We start from the raw sequence: 19351 nt of genomic DNA, 5'->3' as shown, positions 1-19351 counted from the left end.
CAGACTGAATGGACGATACAGACATTGGAAGATATGTTAAGAGCTTGTGTACTTGAAAGTGGAGGGAATTGGAAGGAGATTTTACCATTGATTGAATTCGCATATAACAATAGTTATCATACAAGTATTAGGATGGCTCCTTATGAAGCCTTGTATGGGCGGAAATGTAGAACACCTCTTTGTTGGACGAAAGTTGGTGAAGAAAGGATCTTAGGACCGGAGATCATTCAAGAGACTACTGAAAAAATAAGAATGGTCCGTGATAAGATGAAGAAAGCGCAAGATCTCCAAAATAGCTATGCGGATCACATGAGAAGACCATTAGAATTTGATGAAGGTGATCATGTATTTTTGAAGGTGAGTCCGAGGTTGAGATTGAAAGGACCGTTTAAGTCACGAAAGCTAAGTCCAAGATACATAGGGCCATACCAGATTATAGGGAGGATTAGATAAGTAGCCTACAAATTAGCTTTACCACCTTCTCTATCAGAAATGCATGACGTTTTTCACTTATCTCAACTCCGGAAGTTCATTCCAGATTCTCTTCAGCCTATTCTTCCAGATTCAATAGAAGTAGAAGCAGATCTGACTTTCGAACCTCTACCAAGTCGCATTGCAGGACGAGAAGTTAAGGTATTAAGGAATAAGGAGATTCCTCTTGTTAAGATTCAGTGGGATCAATCACATCCGGGCGATGTTACCAGGGAACTAGAGTCAGAAATTCGAGAAGCTTACCCTCATCTCTTCCAGGTAATATTTGAATTCAAGGACAAATTTTATTTGAGGGGGGGAGGATGTAATACACCGTATTTCATTAAATACCTAAATTCCTATTAATTGAGATCAATTGAGTTCCTATGTGCTCTAAAAGTTGTCAATTGGGATAAATAGAGTAAATAATGAGTTCAGGTTGGCTTAATTAATATTATTTGGGACTGACCTTTTATTAATTGGGACATTTTGGTAACACTAATAATGGGTCAATAGCTCTGGTAGAACAAATAATACAAGTTTAGTGCCACTTGAGATATTTGTTGCTACAAGTAACCACTTTCTTACCACTCATTTCTCATGCCACTTGCAATTAGTCTTGGACTCACTCACCATCACATGTTTGCATCTTATACCACCTACCACATGCCAATTGTCTTCTTTATGTATCAGAAATAATAGAAAGAATAGAAAGAAAGAAGAAGCTCAAGAGAAGAAGAGAAAAAAAGGCTAGTGCAGAAGAAGAATAAGAAGAAAAGCTTGGAACCAACACCATCATCTTCATCCTCATCTCATCTTCAACAACTTCTCCTCTTATATTTCTTAAGGTGGGTTCTAGTTAGAAACCCTATATTTTTAGAGGATTAGGGTTGTAGAATCATAGATAAAACATGAAAATCCATGCTATATGATGAATATTTCTCTTGCTCTTGTTGATTTCCATGAACATGTGCTTTGATGTGTTCTTATGATTGTTGTGACAACATAATTTGTTGTGGTTGTGGGTAAATGATTGATTGTGGTTATGACTTTGAAATCCTTGTGATTAGGAACTTGAAATCCTTGTTATATATGTGTACATGAGCATGTAGTGTGATGGGTTTGTTGGAAGAAGGAGTGGTGTTTTGTTAGAAATGGAATAACAGAGGAAAAATGGTGTTTGTGAAGTGAAAATATGGAATTGTGAGAGGACCAATCGATTGGTCCCTGCAACCAATCGATTGCACAATCCTTTTGTTTTGCAGAAAATGTAATTTTAGCAGGACCAATCGATTGACAGTGTATTACGATCAATTGCACAAACTTTTTTTTTATGAATAGTGGAAAATTTTAGTGAGCCAATCGATTGACACTGAGGATCAATCGATTGATCCTCTGCAAACTTTGAAAAACAGAAATGTGAGAGGAACCAATCGATTGGGCCTCCCCAACCAATCGATTGACTTATGTTAAAAACTTCAAAATCCATTTCTTAAGTGTTTCCAAATGCATTCTTCCAACCATTAATCATTTGTGATGATATGCTTATGTTGAATACATGCCAATGCTGAAAATTACATGATGAATCTAGTAAGTTAACTTAGGATTGGTATTAGGTCATGAGTGAGGTTTATAACTTAGATAACATTGAATGACAATATTCATTTGTACGACGCTTATGTTGAGGTCGTGGACGAATTGTTGTCATGATTGAGAATGAGACGCATTGTATGGAACATGCCATGTTATTGTGAATGAAGTCACCTGTGATCGATGGATTTTGTTATAGTTCTTGGAACCGATGATTTGTGGAACCGATCATTTATTTAGAATGTGTGTTTTCTGTGATGGTGCACATCTCTATTTGGTATTCTTAGATGAGTAATCATTGGGACGTGAGACCGATGATTCGAGCCTCAATTGGGTTTGAGTCCCAACCACGACGGACGTGGGGGAAAGGTGGACACGTAAGTGGGTTAGATTCCCATACGGTGAAAGAGACCCTAAGTGGATTAGATTCCCATATGGGTGACGGTCGCTTGAACTGGGGATTAAGCCTCATAGAGGACCCGATATCCACCGCGAAATTCGAATCATATGAGCATGCATGAACTGGACCTGGCTTAGACGTAAGTCCGTTCGGGAATTAATGTTTCGTGGATCTGAATAATGGTCGTGGTTGAGTTGTGAGAACTCAGTTGCATGTTGCCATACATTGCGAGTTAGTTTCCCCATCGTTTAAGTTTTTGTTTGCTTGTTGACTTGAGTTGAATATTGGTTAGAAAACCCTGTAGAGCCGAGTGAACCCATAAGATAGGGAACCCACTGAGATTATTATCTCACCCCATGTTGTTGATTGTTTTTCAGGTGGTTCTAAGCAGGTGAAGGGTAAGGACAAGATAGCCCACAAGGATGATAATGGTGTCGAAAGAGCCATTTACTACCTCAGTAGAGTTTAAACGTTGCAGAAACTAGGTATAGCATGATTGAAAAATTATGTTTATGCTTATATTTCTCCTGTACAAAATTGAAACATTATATCAAACCTGTTGACGTGTATGTTTCATCTCATTATGACGTTATTAAACATATGTTATCCAAACCAATTTTGCATAGTCGGATTTGGAAATGGGCATTAGCATTAACTGAGTTCTCTTTAACATACATGTCATTATGAGCTGTTAAAGGACAAGTGATAGCGGACTTCATAGTCGATCACTCCATTGACGCCAACGCATTGAACTATGTAGAATTGGGTCCGTGGAAGTTGTACATCGACGGATCTAGTCATAAAGATGGCACAGGCGTCGGGGTCGTAATTATTTCTCCTAATAAAATTCCAACAAAATTCCAGTACAAAGTAGAAGGTACTTGTTCAAATAATGAGGCTGAATACGAAGCCCTCATAGCAGGACTTGAAATGTTGTTGGAATTAGAGGCAACTTGAGTTGAGATAATGGGAGACTCGAAGTTGGTCATAAAATAGATCACGAAGGAATATAGATGTGTTAAGGAGAATTTGATCATGTATTTCATAATCTCCAATCGACTGTTAAAAAAGTTTGAAATGGTTTATATTCGACATATACCGCGAATAGAAAACATGGTAGCTAATAATTTAGCTCAGGTTGCATCCGGGTATAAATTTCAAAGGAAAAGTTGCACAAAGCCATTGGAGTTAGGGGAAAGGTCGTGGCAACTAGATTAATTCCCTTAGATTTAGAAAATACGAAGCTAGGATATGCTGATGAAGGAAATTTCAAAATACTGACAATAGACAATTTGACGGATGAAGACTAGAGAAAGCCAATAGTGATGTACCTGCAGAATCCAACAGCGTCTACTGATCGGAAAACCAGGTATCGAGCATTAAGTTACGTTCTTTTGGGTTCAGAGTTGTTTAAGAAATCTCCTGGGGGAATTCTGCTTAAATGCCTCAGTGAGTCAGAGGCATACTTTTCCCTTTCGACTGTGCATAGTGGAGCGTGTGGGGCATACCAAGTCGGTCATAAGATGAAATGGCTCTTATTTCGCCAAGGGATGTATTGGCCTACCATTTTGAAAGACTGTATTGAATTCGCGAAGGGTTGCCAAGAATGTCAGGTGCATGCGGGCATACAACATGTCCTTGCAAGTGAATTACATTCTATCATCAAGCCTTAGACATTTAAGGGTTGGGCTTGAGATTTGATTGGAGAAATTCGACCTCCATCATCTAAAAGCCAAAGATATATATTGGTAGGAGTTGATTATTTTACAAAGTGGATCGAAGTTATACCCTTACCAAATGTGAACCAAGAGGATGTGGTCGAATTTATCCAAAAGCACATTATTTATAGATTTGGAATCCCGGAGACAATCACAACGGATCAAGGATCAGTATTTACTGGTCGGAAAATGCAAGAATTTACCAAAGAAATGGGCTTCAAATTATTAACGTCAACACCCTATTATGCTCAGGCCAATGGACAAGTTGAAGCTGCCAATAAAGTGATCATTGGTTTGATTAAAAAGCATGCAGGGAAGAAGCCTAGGAATTGGCACAAAACTCTGGATCAAATTTTGTGGGCATGTCGTACATCCCCCAAAGAGGCTACTAAGTCGACCCCCTTTCTCCTAACCTTTGGTCATGATGTTGTTCTACCAATAGAAATTCACCTACAATCCATAAGGATTCAAAGGCAACATGAACTCCCAACAAAATCATACTGGAGCATGATGTTGGATGAATTGGTTGATTTAGACGAGGAAAGGTTAAATGCCTTAGAATTGCTAAAGCAATAAAAGAAGAGAGTAGAAGTCTCTTATAATAAGTGAAAGTTAAAAGTTTTGCACCCGAATACTTGGTCTGAAAAGTGATCCTTCCAATGGATCGAAAAGATAGAGCCTTAGGGAAGTGATCCCCAAAATGGGAAGGCCCTTTCCAAGTTTTACAGATATTCTCTAATGGTGCCTATGAAATCGAAGAGCTTAGTGAAGATAAAAGGATTCTAAGAGTAAACAGGAAATATTTGAAAAAATATAAACCGATAATCCAAGAAGCAAAAATAAGAGATGAATAATCATATAAATAAAACAAAGTCAATATGGTAAGAATGCCAAAATGGTGATATTGAAGTCATAGGCCCAAAAGACCAATATTCGTTACAAAGAAAAATTTCATTACATTGCCAGATAAATAAAGCAGCACTAAAAGGGAAGGTTGGTCTTGATCTGAAGATACTTGGCCTTAAGGAGCTCCAGCCATTTTTCGCTAAAAGATCTCTTCGATTGCAAGAGTTTAACGTCAGACTCAAGTTGTCGAGCCTTTTCGACAAATTCCATGCCAAATGATAGCTCTTGAGCCATCAAAGCTTCGTAAAACTCCAATAGTTGATTTTTGTCTTTTTCGGCATCAGAGATCTTTGCCTGAAGTTCTTCTATTTGTTTCCTCCAGGAAGCATTATTACGGTTGTGAGCGACAACCTTTTCCTTGTTCTTCTACTTGGTATGTTCCAATCCCATTGCCATATTTGTGGATTCGGTGGCAGCATCCCAGGTAGCAGCCTCAGAACCAGACTTTTTGTCTATTTCCCCTATGAGCTGAGATAGCAACTTATGAGCTGCAACAGCTTGGTCGATCATAGTTCCTATCTCCAAAATAACATTAGCCACTTCGGGAGAAGCTTCTAATAGGTCAACTCGGCTGAGAAGACCCTTTAGAGTCAAAGGGGCAGAAGGATCAGCCAGCAGCAACAGAAATAAGTCACCCTTGAAGACTTTGTCTTTGATCTTATAAAGGACTTCGCCTGCAGGGGTGCTCGAAGGTTGATCTTCAGACACTGAAGTACTATGGCTTTGGTCAAAAGAACCCTCCCTGCAATTTAGCATAGCTTTCAAATACTCAAGGGGCTGACTTCATTTCAGGATAGCCAATTTTTATGCGGAAAAGGCCCCGATACTACTTGACAAAACTCCAACCGTAGGAACGTCAACCATAATAGGAATAAAAGGAGTTTGAGTTCAAGCGTGTTCTTCGCCTGCATTAGCATTTCCCTCTTTTAGGCTTCAACATCATCAGGGTTAATGGCGGGGTTTCCTTCATCCGCATCCTCCATAACCATGTCTTCGACGCCCCAACATTCTCCCTGAGGATCATTTGCTCCTTCAGCTGTATATAAATCAGCCACAGGGGTTTCCTCGTCTTCAACTAACTCATCCTCAACCATAGGGTCTGGGTTACCTTTGGCCCCATCTTCTTCGCTCGAATCGGTTTCGTGACCAGAGTCACTGGTTTGAGAATGTTGAGTAGCAGTTTTTGGTGGTGAAGCATCAAGGTCACCAGATGGAGGTTGATTAATCTCACTTATAGACCCATTTTCAGATGATGGTCGATAAGTAGGCTCGCCAGTGCTATTCAAAACATCGGGCGTAGAGACAGGCGTGGAGGAAGCCGTTTTCTTGGTTAGAACGATAGTGCTCGCACCATCCTAAAATCAATACGATCAAAAGGTATAAATGGATAAAAGAGGTAAACAAGTTAAGTAAGGTAAGGATAAGTGTGGTGTACCTTATCACCTTCAACCCCAGGGCTAGAGTTATCGCTCTCACTTTGGGCCGCCGCTACCTTTGCCATCTCCTCAGGGGTGGGCTCTTGGATAATAAGTGCAAATGGCCTTTTCTTGGAAGTTTGATTAGAGGTTGGTCTGAAGCATCAGTGGCCTTCGGCTGTGACCTCCTCTTCCTAGAAGTGAGGTCGAGAACAGGCAACAAATCATCTTCGTCAAATTCTACGATGATGGGGGCGGCAGTAGGATTTTAGATTTTTAAGGACCTCACTGGAGGTTTTCGAGCAGCCTGAGCCAAGCATGAAATATTAGTATCATCAATGTATAACGCAGAAAAAAGAACAAGGGAAAAGGGGTACCTTTACAGGCTTGTTGCCTCCTTCGATCTTCGACTCAATTGGTCTTTTGCTGGTGGGTTTCTTGGGTGGAATCTTGATAGCTAAACAAGAACAATATAAAACAATCAGTGTTATCTGAGAGAAAATGGATTTCAAAGGGAATGTACTTCGAGGGAAACCTCTTATGTCACACCTTCATATATGTCTGATTCGATTCGGACATCTTCGATCCCTATATGAAGATGCCCCTTGAAATTGCCTAAAGTATGCTTAGTCGCAACCACCCGCTAAGCTTTTTTCTGAGATTGTTGTCTAAGTATTTTAATAGAGTCTTCACAAATAAACCAATCTGGAAATGGAGGGCAAGGGCCACTCTGAAGTCAGCATTAGGCAGTGGAGGAAACTTTTGGGGAAACAATTCAAGAGCCATTTCATAGCGTTTCTCGTGAGGAACGTATGAGGGAATCTTTAAGTTTTCCATTTTCTTTGAAAATTTCTCTTTAAGCGTAACAGCTGCTTCGCGGATGGTTCGACTAAGATCATCAGGTCGATAGGCAGTTTCAAAATAGCTTTGAAAAGCTTAAATTTCTATTATAAGAGTATAAGTACCTTTCCTAGTCTTTTCTTGCACAAGAAGAAAAGGAAGTTGGGCTCGAAATTGAATGGAGTCAGCTGGGTTTTGCCAATATACCTGGCTCTTTGTGTTGAGAGCAGTGGTTTTGGTATGGACTACATTATGGAGAAGGAGATTACTTTTCTTGTCATACAGACACTTTGGGAGGACCTGAACCAACCCAAATCATCGAGCAACAAGGTTGGGCTAGTAGGATACCAAAGTAACCTGGACCTTCGAAGGGTTGAATCGAAGAGTTAGAATCCTGGGCGTCAAAAAGGCTTCCCAAATCAGCAAGGATTATGTCTCCTGTTTCTTAGATGGAAAGAGGAAGGTCCTAGTAAACCACTTGGGGCCAATTTTCCTGAAGGTGAATGGGGCCATGCTCAAAGTGAAGGCATGGCGCTTAGCAAACATTATGATATAACTCATGAAGGTTGGTTGAAGAGCTTGTCCTTCGTCCCTAGGGGTTAGTTGAGCTAATCTTAGGCCTTCGACCCTTCTATTTTGGATTCCTTCAGGATCCTCGTCGACGAGGCCCTTGTTCGGCAGGTTGGCCTCGAAAGTGGCATTAAGCCAAAGTTGTAGTAACCAAAAAGGTCCAGACAGAATAAGGTTCCCTTTATTCCCCAAATTCTTCAGTTGAGCCACTCCATCGCTCAAGGATACGTAAAGGGTTGCCAGAATCATCTCACTTAGACAGATATCATGCCCCGCGTGAAGTTGGTTGGCCAGAGTAAGATATTTTTTTGCCACTTGTAGGGATTTTGAACAAAACACAGAACGTGACAACTACAAAGCCAAAAAAGCCATGTGCTCCACGTCGGAGACAACTTCAGTATCTTTATCATGGTAATGTGCAATGTGCGTTGAATACGCTGCTCTAGTCGTCGAAAAGGAAATAGTATCCATATAATCGATATCAGGATCATAGGTATGTCTAGTGGGTTTCAGCCCTATGATGGCGACCATGTCGAAGAGAGTTGGTGCGACCATTCCGCAAGGAAGATGGAAGGTATAATGTGTATTGTCCCAGAAGTACAGCGAGGAAATCAACATGGGAATGCTGTAATCTAAATCCAGTTTTGACAGCATAATAAGGTCATATATTCCTATATCTTTCCAAGCCTGGGCTTTATGTTTCTCTACTTTGGTTAACCAATTTAAGTAATCAGTGGGATCTTTAAAAGTTGGGGTGGCGCGGAAGGCTCTAAAACCATTATTCATAAACCTCAGATCTATAGTATCCCCAACTTGAGAGTTTTCAGCGGAGGTAGTCCTAGGGTTCCTAATCAGCCTTATGGGTTTGCATTTGTGATAAGAGGGAAAAAATTCTCTAAGTTTGCTGGCATCAACATCTAACTCAGCTAAAGGCCCAGATAATGCATAAGTTTTTTTAGAGACAGAAACAGGAATAAGTACATGAAAAGCATAAATCATGCGTTGTTCTTCTGTCTGAGGCTCTGGTATGTATTGACGGTTGCCAACTACGAGTGGAGTAGGTAGCGTACCGAATAGAGGAAGTTTGGAGATCTTTTTTGGAGCTTTAGACCTGTTGGAGGTGGTTTTGACAGAGACTCGTGTTCCCTTAAGAGCTTTGTTTGAGGTGGCCATTGTTAGGGTTTGAAAGAAATCTGGGTTTAGCTAAAAAAGTATTTGAAGAAATGAGAGCTTGAGTGCTTCGAAATTCAGAGAACATGAGAAAAATCTGAAATGGGTAAGTAATTGGGTTTTATAGGCCTGCTCGGAAGGAAAGACGTTTCAAATCAACATTAATGGTGGATTAGTTAGTGGGACACGTGTCTCCCTTGGGCAGCGTAACGGAGATGGCAATTAATGTTGTAGCCCATGATTTCTTAGAAGCTAAGAAACGTGATGAGCAAAAAAGATTTTGTTATGGGCTGAAAAGACGTGGGCAGGAAAAAGGCAATTATGACTTTGACGTCACCAGACAAGTTGAAGGAACTGAAAAGTTTTACCAACATTGAGACACTTGGCACAGTGTCAGAGTTATTAAGGCATCGAAGTAAAGTCTCAAAAAATGTATTTTTCTCACACGTGTCAAAAATGACATTTTGGGGGGCAATTTGTTAGATCATATTTTCGACGCCCATCCAGAATTACCAAAATTGGAAAATATGCACAGTTGGTTTCGACAAAGAATTAGTATTCGACCAGCTGGAAGTGAGTCAACTTGGATAGGTGGATAAAGATTAAGCTTACAGATGAGACTTCGGAGTGGTTCTTTAAAGAGGCGGTTGAAAACGGTTTTCGATCAAAGATTCAAAATTCAAATAAAGGAGGGAATTTCGCCTTCGTCAGAAACCGTAAGAGCGCACATGGAGCATGGTGAATGAATGCGCGCATGCAAGGCGCTATGTGTCTCAACGTGATTGAAGAACCATCAAAGCGGTTATTTCGATCCAATATAAATATAGGGTCTTAGTGTTAGAAAAGTGTGTGTCAAATTGTGTACAAAATCAGTAAATTTACTAAATATTCGTGTGAAGAAGAATGGTAAAGCACAAAATGTACGTTGTCTACATCACTTTTAGTTATTTCAAAGCAATATAAATTTGTCTTTACTTTTTTTTCCAGAAATATACTTCCTCACTTCTTATTTTCAAACACCTTCCTTTTACTTTGTCATTTGCAGTTTTAAGATTTCTTCGTTCTTTCCCTGCATTCAACACTTACTTTACAGTCTTAAGATTCCTGTACTTGTGACATTTACTTTGTCATTTCTAAATCCTTTATGATTTCTGTTGTTTACTTCACTCTTTTTTATTAGTTTCAAACGTTGATTTAAGATCTCTTTCATCCAACTCACCCGTTGTTCTTAGTTTTCTTTTAAACTCTGATTTGACGCTTAGTCTTGATTATTCGTTACTACCATATTTCTAAAACACTTAGCACATGTCCTAGGATCAATCTAATCGATCCTGCGAATAACCAAATTTAGAAATTTGGAAGATCAGCGGTTGTTTACCAATTTTTTAGGTAAACACATTGCATTTTCAAGAATCCTTCAAAATTGGTTTTGAAGGAAAATGCTATATTTTTTTTACTTTCTCTGATGTTTTTTTTGTAAGTATTCAATATTTTTATAAGTATATGTGTTCTAATAGTTTAATCATACTCTGTCTATCGTCTAAATTATACGAAAAATGAGCTAATATTACATTTGTGGTTCTATGAGCTCAAAAGTAAAATATCATTAATATCATCAAATGAAGAAAAAAATTAATTTATATAAAAAAGACAGAAGTTTATGATGATTATATTTTAAAAAATAAAATATAAAAGAACAACGTCAAGAAACAAACTTATATACTAAATTTTTTCCATTTAATCATGTGTAAAGTGTCATATTTTATATGATCAAAATAATTGTCAAAATGAGTGTGTTACTCTCGAAGTACTAAAGTCATACACACACACTTACAAAACTTATTTTTTAAAATCTAGGGTTCTTATCACTTCACCTTTTTCATTCAATTTGTTTATGAAAAACCACTTGGTTTGATTTATTTCTTATCACTTCATCTTTTTCATTCAATTTCTTATCACGATATTCGTCGCATAACTTATTTAAATCTTGTGAGTTTTTCTTTAATTTCTACTATCTAACTATCTTATGAGAGATGATGACACTAAAATTCACCGTATTTTCGACTCCGATTTCGCATGCATTTTAGTTGTTTTATTGTTATTTTGTTATGTTATTGCTATGTTTTTCTTTGTTTTCAGGTTTTCAATCTAATCGGAGCCCCGATCGAGAAAAGGAGCGAAATGAGCTAAAAAGCCTAAAAATCAGCATTTTACACTTGTGGCTCCCACTGTGGCTGGCGCCATGGGTCCAGTCATGACGTGTCCCAGTTCAACTTCTCCTCAACTGCCACATCTCTCACTATCTCCACTTGGGCGCCATAATTTCCTCCTGTGGCGGGCGCCATGATGTTGTGGCAGGCGCCACAAGAACAATATGTTTGCCTCCCATTTTCAAACTGAGGGGCATCCTTGTCATTTCCATTATTTGTCCTTGCCTATAAATAGAGCCTTGATTTCATTTGTTTCATCACCCAAACTTAGTTACAACTAGGCATATATCAGTATTGTAAAAGTGGTAATCGCTTCACATCGGAGTGTTGCCACACTGTGTAATCGAGTCTGTAATCGAGTTTGGAGCACTTTGGAAGGAAGTTAATCCTGCCGCCATTTTTATTTCTGTTACGCACTTTATTCGACCCTCCGATTGGAGCAGGTTTTATTGCTTTACCTTTGCCCACTTTACTTTCCCGTACTCGCACTTTACTTTATTTATTTCTCGCACTGCCTTTACTTTGTTTACTTTCCGGCACTGCCTTTACTTTATTTATTTCTCACACTCGCACTTTATTTTATTTAATTCTCGCACTCGCACTACTTTTATTTATTTCCCGCACTCGCCTTTACTTTCTTTATTTCTCACACTCGCACTACTTTTATTTACTTTCCGCACCCGCACTACTTTTATTTAAATTAAGATGCATCTTTACTTTACCATGTCTAGCTAAATCTATAAAGGTTAGAATGTAAGGATCGTAATTGAACCGATAATCCGTACAATTGTTCGTAGAAACACTTAAGGGCTAATTTGACTTTCAACTTAAGTTTTCCCGCACTTAATTTCTGTTGGGTAAGATCGAAAGTCGTCCGACGTCTGTTTAAACTTAGTTGTTTTTAACTATTTCAAATACAACGAAAGTGCTTTGTTTAGTTCATTAGGAGTTTTTAACTGAAAAAGAAAAGTGATTTTAAAACTATTTTCGGACGCGTTTATAAGTTTAGAGTCTAGTTCGTGAGAACCTCTTTTGGTTAAGAAATCCAGGTCAAAATACTTTTCAACTTAGTCAAGATACTATATTTCTTAAAAATAGGTTTACTACTCTAACGCAATGCGCGTCTTTTTATAAGTGACAATAAGAGGATTTGATTAGGGAGTACAACTCGGTTCTAAATACGCGAAAGCGACAGTTCCCGTTAAATTGGTTCTTTTCAAAGTAGGAAACACTGCCCATAAGTTATTCTATTAGCAAGTACTTGGATTGTTAATTGATTGCGTGAATTACATTTGAACCTGTCTTTATTAATTGGATTTCATTTAATACTTTATTTTTCATTGTGCACTCTTAAAACCCCTATTTCGATTACCTTAGATAAACACTGTAACAATAGATAATGATAGATTGACACTTGGTCTCTATGGATTCGACAATCTTTTATATTACTCTGACGCGTTCGTATACTTGCGAAAAGCACGCATCAAGATTTTGGCGCCGTTGCCGAGGACCAATTTCATCAAATTTGGTACCCTGTTGTTATATCGTTTAGACTTAGGTTATTACCTGTCGGTCAATGCGAAGAACTCGCAGCACCGGAAGCTTAGTATATCCTCGGGCGGAACCTGAACGTTACGCTCGCGCACGTTTATTTTTCCATACAATTAGGAGAGCTATGGCCGAAGATCAAAATCATAGACCTCTTAAGGATTTCGCCCAACAATCCAACGAAGAACCTAGTTCTAGTATAGTAAACCCAACCATCCCAACTAATAATTTCGAACTTAAACCCTCCCTGTTGCAACTAGTGCAACAAAGACAATTCGCAGGTCTCGCTATTGAGAACCCAAACCAACACTTAAGAATCTTTCTCCAATTACCAGACACTTTTAAAACTAATGGAGCTTCTCCTGAGGCAATTTGTTTAAGATTATTCCCTTTCTCCCTCAGAGATAAAGCTCTGTCATTGTTAGATTCCCTTCCACCCAATTCCATAACAACTTGGGACAACCTTAGAAAAGTATTCCTTGCTAGATACTTTCCCCCAAGTAAGACCGTCGTTCTTCGAAACCACATAACCGGATTTACCCAGAACCAAGGAGAATCATTGTTCGAAGCTTGGGAGAGATATAAAGAGTTGTTAAGAGCATGCCCATATCATGGCTTAGAAAATTGGTTAATCATTCAGACCTTCTATAACGGACTTCACTATAACACTAAGATGACCATCGACGCTGCCGCAGGCGGTGCACTGATGAACAAACCTTATCCTGAAGTTAGTGCCCTCATCGAAGATATGGCTCAAAACCATCAATCATGGGGAGTCGAACGAGCGACAATTGAGAAGAAGGAAGCCTAAGGAGGAGTACATGAGCTAAGCTCTATAGACATGATGCAAGCTAAAATGGATGCGTTGGCCCTCAAGGTCGAGCATATGTGCATAAACCCGAATACTGCAGTTGCAGTTTCGTCGGATTATGATATGTGTGGATCCAAAGGACACCAATCTGCAGAATGCAGTCTCTTAAACGAAACCAACTCTGAGCAAGTGAACTACGCCCAAGGGAACCCATATTCGAATACCTACAACCCTGGATGAAGGAATCACCTGAACTTCTCCTATAAGAACAATAACCTTATCCAAAATACTGCACCTCCCAGACAACCAGGTTACCAAGCCCCAAGACCAAATCAACCTATGCAACCTGTACCACCAAAGCCGAGCCTTGAGAAAATTATGGAAAATTTTATCACTGCTCAAACCCAACAAAACAAAGAGTTCATGAAACCAGAACATTCACGTTAACAAACTGATTACCCAGTTAGGAACCAAGGTTGACCAAATAGTTACTCACACTAAGATGCTTGAAACCCATATCTCTCAGGTAGCTTTAAACCAAGCCCCCCATACTACACCTGGAGGACAGTTCCCTGGACAACCTCAACAGAATCCGAGAGGACAAGCCAATGCCATTACCCTACGAAGTGGGACCGCTTATGATGAGCCATTTGGCTCAAGATTTAGTGAACCCAAAACTTCTAAGGAATATACCGAACCCATGGACGAAGTAAAGGAACCAGAGGAATCTGAAAAACAGGAAGGTCAAGAAAAAGGAGAAGAACTAAATATAAAACTTATGTACCACCCCCGCCATATAAACCATCGATACCATATCCGCAAAGACTCAAACAAACCCAGATCAATAACCAGTATCAGAAATTCATTAAGGTTATAGAAAAACTTCACGTAGAAATCCCTTTCACAGAAGCCATCACCCAAATGCATTCTTATGCAAAGTTTCTCAAAGACATCCTTACCAATAAACGTAGACTCGACGATCCGAAGCCCTTGGAATGCAATTCCATTTCCAAGAATAAGTTAGCCAAAAAAGATAAAGATCCTGGAAATTTCTCCATTCCTTGTCTTTTGGGAAGTCATGTCATCGAAAAAGCTTTTCTAGACTTAGGAGCTAGTGCGAGCTTAATACCTTTAGCAGTTTGTGAGAGGTTAAACTTAGGAGAATTACAACCTACTAAGATGTCACTTCAATTAGCCGATAAATCTGTTAAGTATCCGATAGGCATATTAGAAGACGTCCCTGTTAGGATAGGTCAGTTATTTATCCCTACTGATTTTATTGTCATGGATATCAAAGAGGATAATGATATACCAATCCTTCTAGGTAGACCGTTCTTATCAACTGCAGGAGCCATAATAGACGTCAAGAGAGGAAAGTTGACCTTTGAGGTAGGTGACGAGAAGATAGAATTTATACTTTCGAAATTTCTAATGGCACCTGTGATGGGAGACGCATGTTATGCAATAGATATCATTGATGAATGTGTTAGGGAAATAGAACAAGAAGAAATCATAAAAGCAATTAAGTTGCCATCAACTCTCATACTGGAAGATGATGACTTTAGGAAACCCTACATCGATGATAACCTTTACGAATGTTTATCCCTTGCCCCAGATCATATGCCATGCCCTAAGAAACCAACCTTAGAACTTAAGGAACTTCCTAAGTGAAGGAGAATTGCGATCCAAAACGCAGCGGAAAATAAAATTTTCTCCTTTAGAGATCCTTACGAATGGTCATGATCAGTGATAGAATATTTACCTCTTGTGACGATTGAAACCTTTGGTGCAAATCTCTTGTGACGATCAAAACCTTTGATGCAGATCCACAGAGCGATCACGAACGTTGAACGATGACAACGTCTCTACTCAGTCCACACGAACGGATTCCTTCAATCTCAGTGCTAGGTGGTACGAATGAAGGCTTTGAGTGAGTGAGAGAGAGATAGAGAGAGAGAGAGAGAGAGAAAGAAAACAAAATAATGCAACCGCAATTAATGCTTCTGCACAAGGGTTCTATTTATAGAACCACTTGTGTGGGCTTCAAGCTAAAAGCTCACTTAAGTGTATTTTGGCTCATATCTTATAATATGCCCAAAATCACTTAAGCCCATGGTACCTTACCATATTTCGTATTCTACTCAAGTACACCGTACCTTACAATGTTCTATAATTCACTTAAGGGCGCCGTACCTTACGGTATTCCTTAGTTACTCTATCTCTCATCAATCCGTCCTTTGTGTGTGACCCTGTAGGTTTTCGCGGCATTGGCAATTATATTAAATCATGTATTTAACATAATAAACAGTGAGCGATATCTAGCAACACATCACTGCTACCTGTTGCACCCCAAAATTTGCCCTCTATTTTTAACTCTAACCAATTTTTTGTTTCACATTCATTTGCATCATCTTCATAGCATAATATTTTTTTCTGTCTTAATATTAGCCGGAATAATTTCTCGGAATTTACAAACAAACTGGTCAAATTAACTTTTTAACTGTGCCTAAAATTAGTCAACGAAAAAATGTCAAGTTTAAGTTTGCCAATGTCGGTAACATTAATCTGCGGTTCACGTGTTTTAATTTGACATGCTAAAAATATTTTTACGACTATTTTTGGTCATATGTTGATCAGTCTGAGCAGTTTAAACGGTCATAATTTTTATTTCAAAATCCGACCAAACGCTGTATTTTTCCGAGTCATTTATTTCGCGTTGATTATTTTGACGTGTTCATTTTATTTTTTCGAGCATTTTGGTGCCCGACTTTTATTTTTTTTGAGTCTATTTATTTTTATATTGGGTCTAGAATAAATAAATAGGTTAATTAGTTTTTATTTTAATTTTAACTATTTTAATTATTTAACTTTATTCAGTTTTTAATTTAATATTGGGTTTCAAAATAAACTTAGGCCCATTATCATTAACCTAATTTGTTCCTATATATATTTACTAGCATGACTGATAGAGGAGGGCCAAAGACAGAACAAAAAAGAGAAACTGAGAGTGCTGATTTATACTATCGTACACACAGTTTGGTAATAGTTTATATATGATATATACTTTATCTATTTTGTTGATATATTTGTTACTGTGTTTCAAATACATGTTCATATGTGTGACTGTGTTATGTATTCTAGATACATGCGGTTTGGTTAAATATATCAGGATATCGCCGTTTTGCTTTTTTTATGCACATAAGTATAACATGTATAATAATTTGGTTCATTGTATTATGTATTTGATGTGTTTGTTTTTATATAAGTTTTACATGTCTCATAATATATAATATAATATAATAATAATTTTGTTGTTAATAAAAATGCATATGGATCATATAATATATAATTTATAATATGTAACTAGTGTGTTAAATATATATATATTTCTATTTTATGTTATAATTTGATTATGTTTTCGGATCGGATCGTGTCAATACGCCGTTTTCACATATACGTGTATGAGGCGTGACATTTGTGTTATCCGATCCAGTTGCGATGATCGCAATTTTGCGCTAGCAACGCCGTTGTTTTTTTTTAATTCATATTTTTTTATTTTTTTTATATACATATATTTAGATCTGCACATTTTTTTCATAACTAACTACCCTGATTTTTCCTAAACCCAGACAATTTCGCCACAAACTCTAAATTTCAAACCTAAAACTTTAACCGTGTTATTTCCTCTAAACCATAAACCTTTTCTTAAACCTTAACAAACCTTATTATTATTTCCTATTTTCGCTCATATTTATGTTATTCATACACTGTAACTGCTTCGCCCTTGTAATATTTTAAGTTTTAACTTTTAATATTTTAAGTTTTAACTTGTAATATTTTCAGTTTTACTTTTCGCCATCTTTATTATGTAACTGCACCAAAGCGTTGTAATAATTAGGGTTTTATTTTCTGCCATTTATTTTCTGACATTTTATTTTTCTGCCATTTATTTTTCTGCCATTTAAATTCCTGCCATTGATCCTATATTAACTGCGTGGTTTAGTAATGTAGGGCGTGAAAACCTACTAAATTAATTATTTAATATTTTTCTATAACCTTTATATTTTTTGTAAATAAATAATAAATACTAACTATTTTAATAACTTTTTTTTATTACTTACTTATAATAATAAATCCTTATATATTTTGTAAATAAAATCTAATTGACCATTTTTCTAATTGAATAATAATAATAAACCTATTAATCTAATAATTTGATATTTTCTATAATCTTTATTTATTTTGTAAATAACTAACTTAATATTTTTCATATAACTCTTTTATTTTATAATTTGTAGATTAATGTATTTTAAATTCTTTTATTATTACTAATTTATTTTAAACTCATATTTTTCTAATAACTTCTAAAAAATCTAACTTGTTTAACCTAAAATAATTTCTTTTAAAATTCTAACCTTTTTATTATCACTTTATTATTATTGTTATTTTATTATTGCTTTATTACCATTGTTTATTTATTATTTTATTATTATTTGCTTTTATCTATTCTATTTTTGCTTCATTATTTTCCTTATTTTAATTTTGTTTTATTTATAATATTAGGAACAAATGTATAGGTTGTAAATTTATTCTTTCTCGCCTGATTATTATGTATCTGTCCCATAGCCATGTAATAGTTTAGGAATTTATTTTTCTTGCTTTTATTTTTGTAAATATTTATTGCGTGGTTAGTAATTTAGGGAGTGCAAAAAACTAACTGTAAATAATTGAACTTAGAAAATTAAATTCAAGACAAATATCTGAAAAATAACACTCACACACGTAAGTCGATCTTTGATCGCCATCTGTACTTCCTAGGGTATTCCTCTTGGTTGCCTTCTTTAAATGGTCAAGTCCCTCGAAAATAGGGGTGTCTTAAGCAAAGTCCCTTCAAACAGAAAAAACATCAAGTCCCTATAAACTTAAAAGATCAAGTCCCTACGAGGTTGCCTACGATATAATGATCTTGTCCCTTCGGTAAATATGATGATAGTCCCTACGAGTTGCTAAAGACACCCCTTATGTTGCCTTCATTGACCATACGATGACCCTACGCCCGTCCCTTAAACACATCCAAGGTAATGACTACCTATTCCTTAATAATAGGGACAGTCTTACCATTGAAAGAATATACGAGAACACGAAAGACTTAATCTAGGGTAGGTATCTCATAGTTACTTGCTCACACTTTTCAAAATTACTTTTACACCTCACAATTTCTAAACTAGGCTTTGTATACACCCATACGAGGGTCATTACAAAGTACTTAAAGAAATTTTTCTAATCACACACTACACTCTTGCAAACAAACAAAGTGAGCTAAGTAACTAAGAGCCCATGGATAACCATGGATATAAAGGGTGCTAATACCTTCCCTTTGTATAACCTACCCCCCGAACTCAAAATCTTTTTAAGGTCTTTCCTGTTCTTTTATGTCCTTTCCTTTTGGATAAAATAAAAGTCGGTGGCGACTCTTGCTATCCGCAACATTTAACTAAAGTCAGTTCTCCCACCGTGTTACAGAACTGGCGACTCTGCTGGGGATTTAATAAAAGAGGGGTACCCTTAGGAATTAGATCACTTTAAAATTGTTTGCCTTGTTTGATTTATACTTATCTGTTGGGTGCTCTTATGTGTGAAAGACCCTAACCCGGATCTAGTGTACCTTAGGTAAATGGCAATAGACCAAGGAAACTGTACGG

General features: G+C 37.3%; 1 non-coding gene across 1 annotated transcript; it reads right to left on the bottom strand.

Annotated features, from left to right (window-relative positions):
• Nucleotides 1-13349: 13349 nt before the first annotated feature.
• LOC127077346 (small nucleolar RNA R71) lies at nucleotides 13350-13456 on the bottom strand. Its single transcript, XR_007787178.1, has one exon. It is a non-coding gene; the product is annotated as a small nucleolar RNA R71 (small nucleolar RNA).
• Between the last annotated feature and the right edge of the window lie 5895 nt (nucleotides 13457-19351).

The sequence above is a fragment of the Lathyrus oleraceus genome, chromosome 4 (genome assembly GCF_024323335.1).
Source record: "Lathyrus oleraceus cultivar Zhongwan6 chromosome 4, CAAS_Psat_ZW6_1.0, whole genome shotgun sequence".
In the NCBI taxonomy this organism is placed as follows: domain Eukaryota; kingdom Viridiplantae; phylum Streptophyta; class Magnoliopsida; order Fabales; family Fabaceae; genus Lathyrus; species Lathyrus oleraceus.
This window is presented reverse-complemented; position numbering and strand designations above follow the sequence as displayed.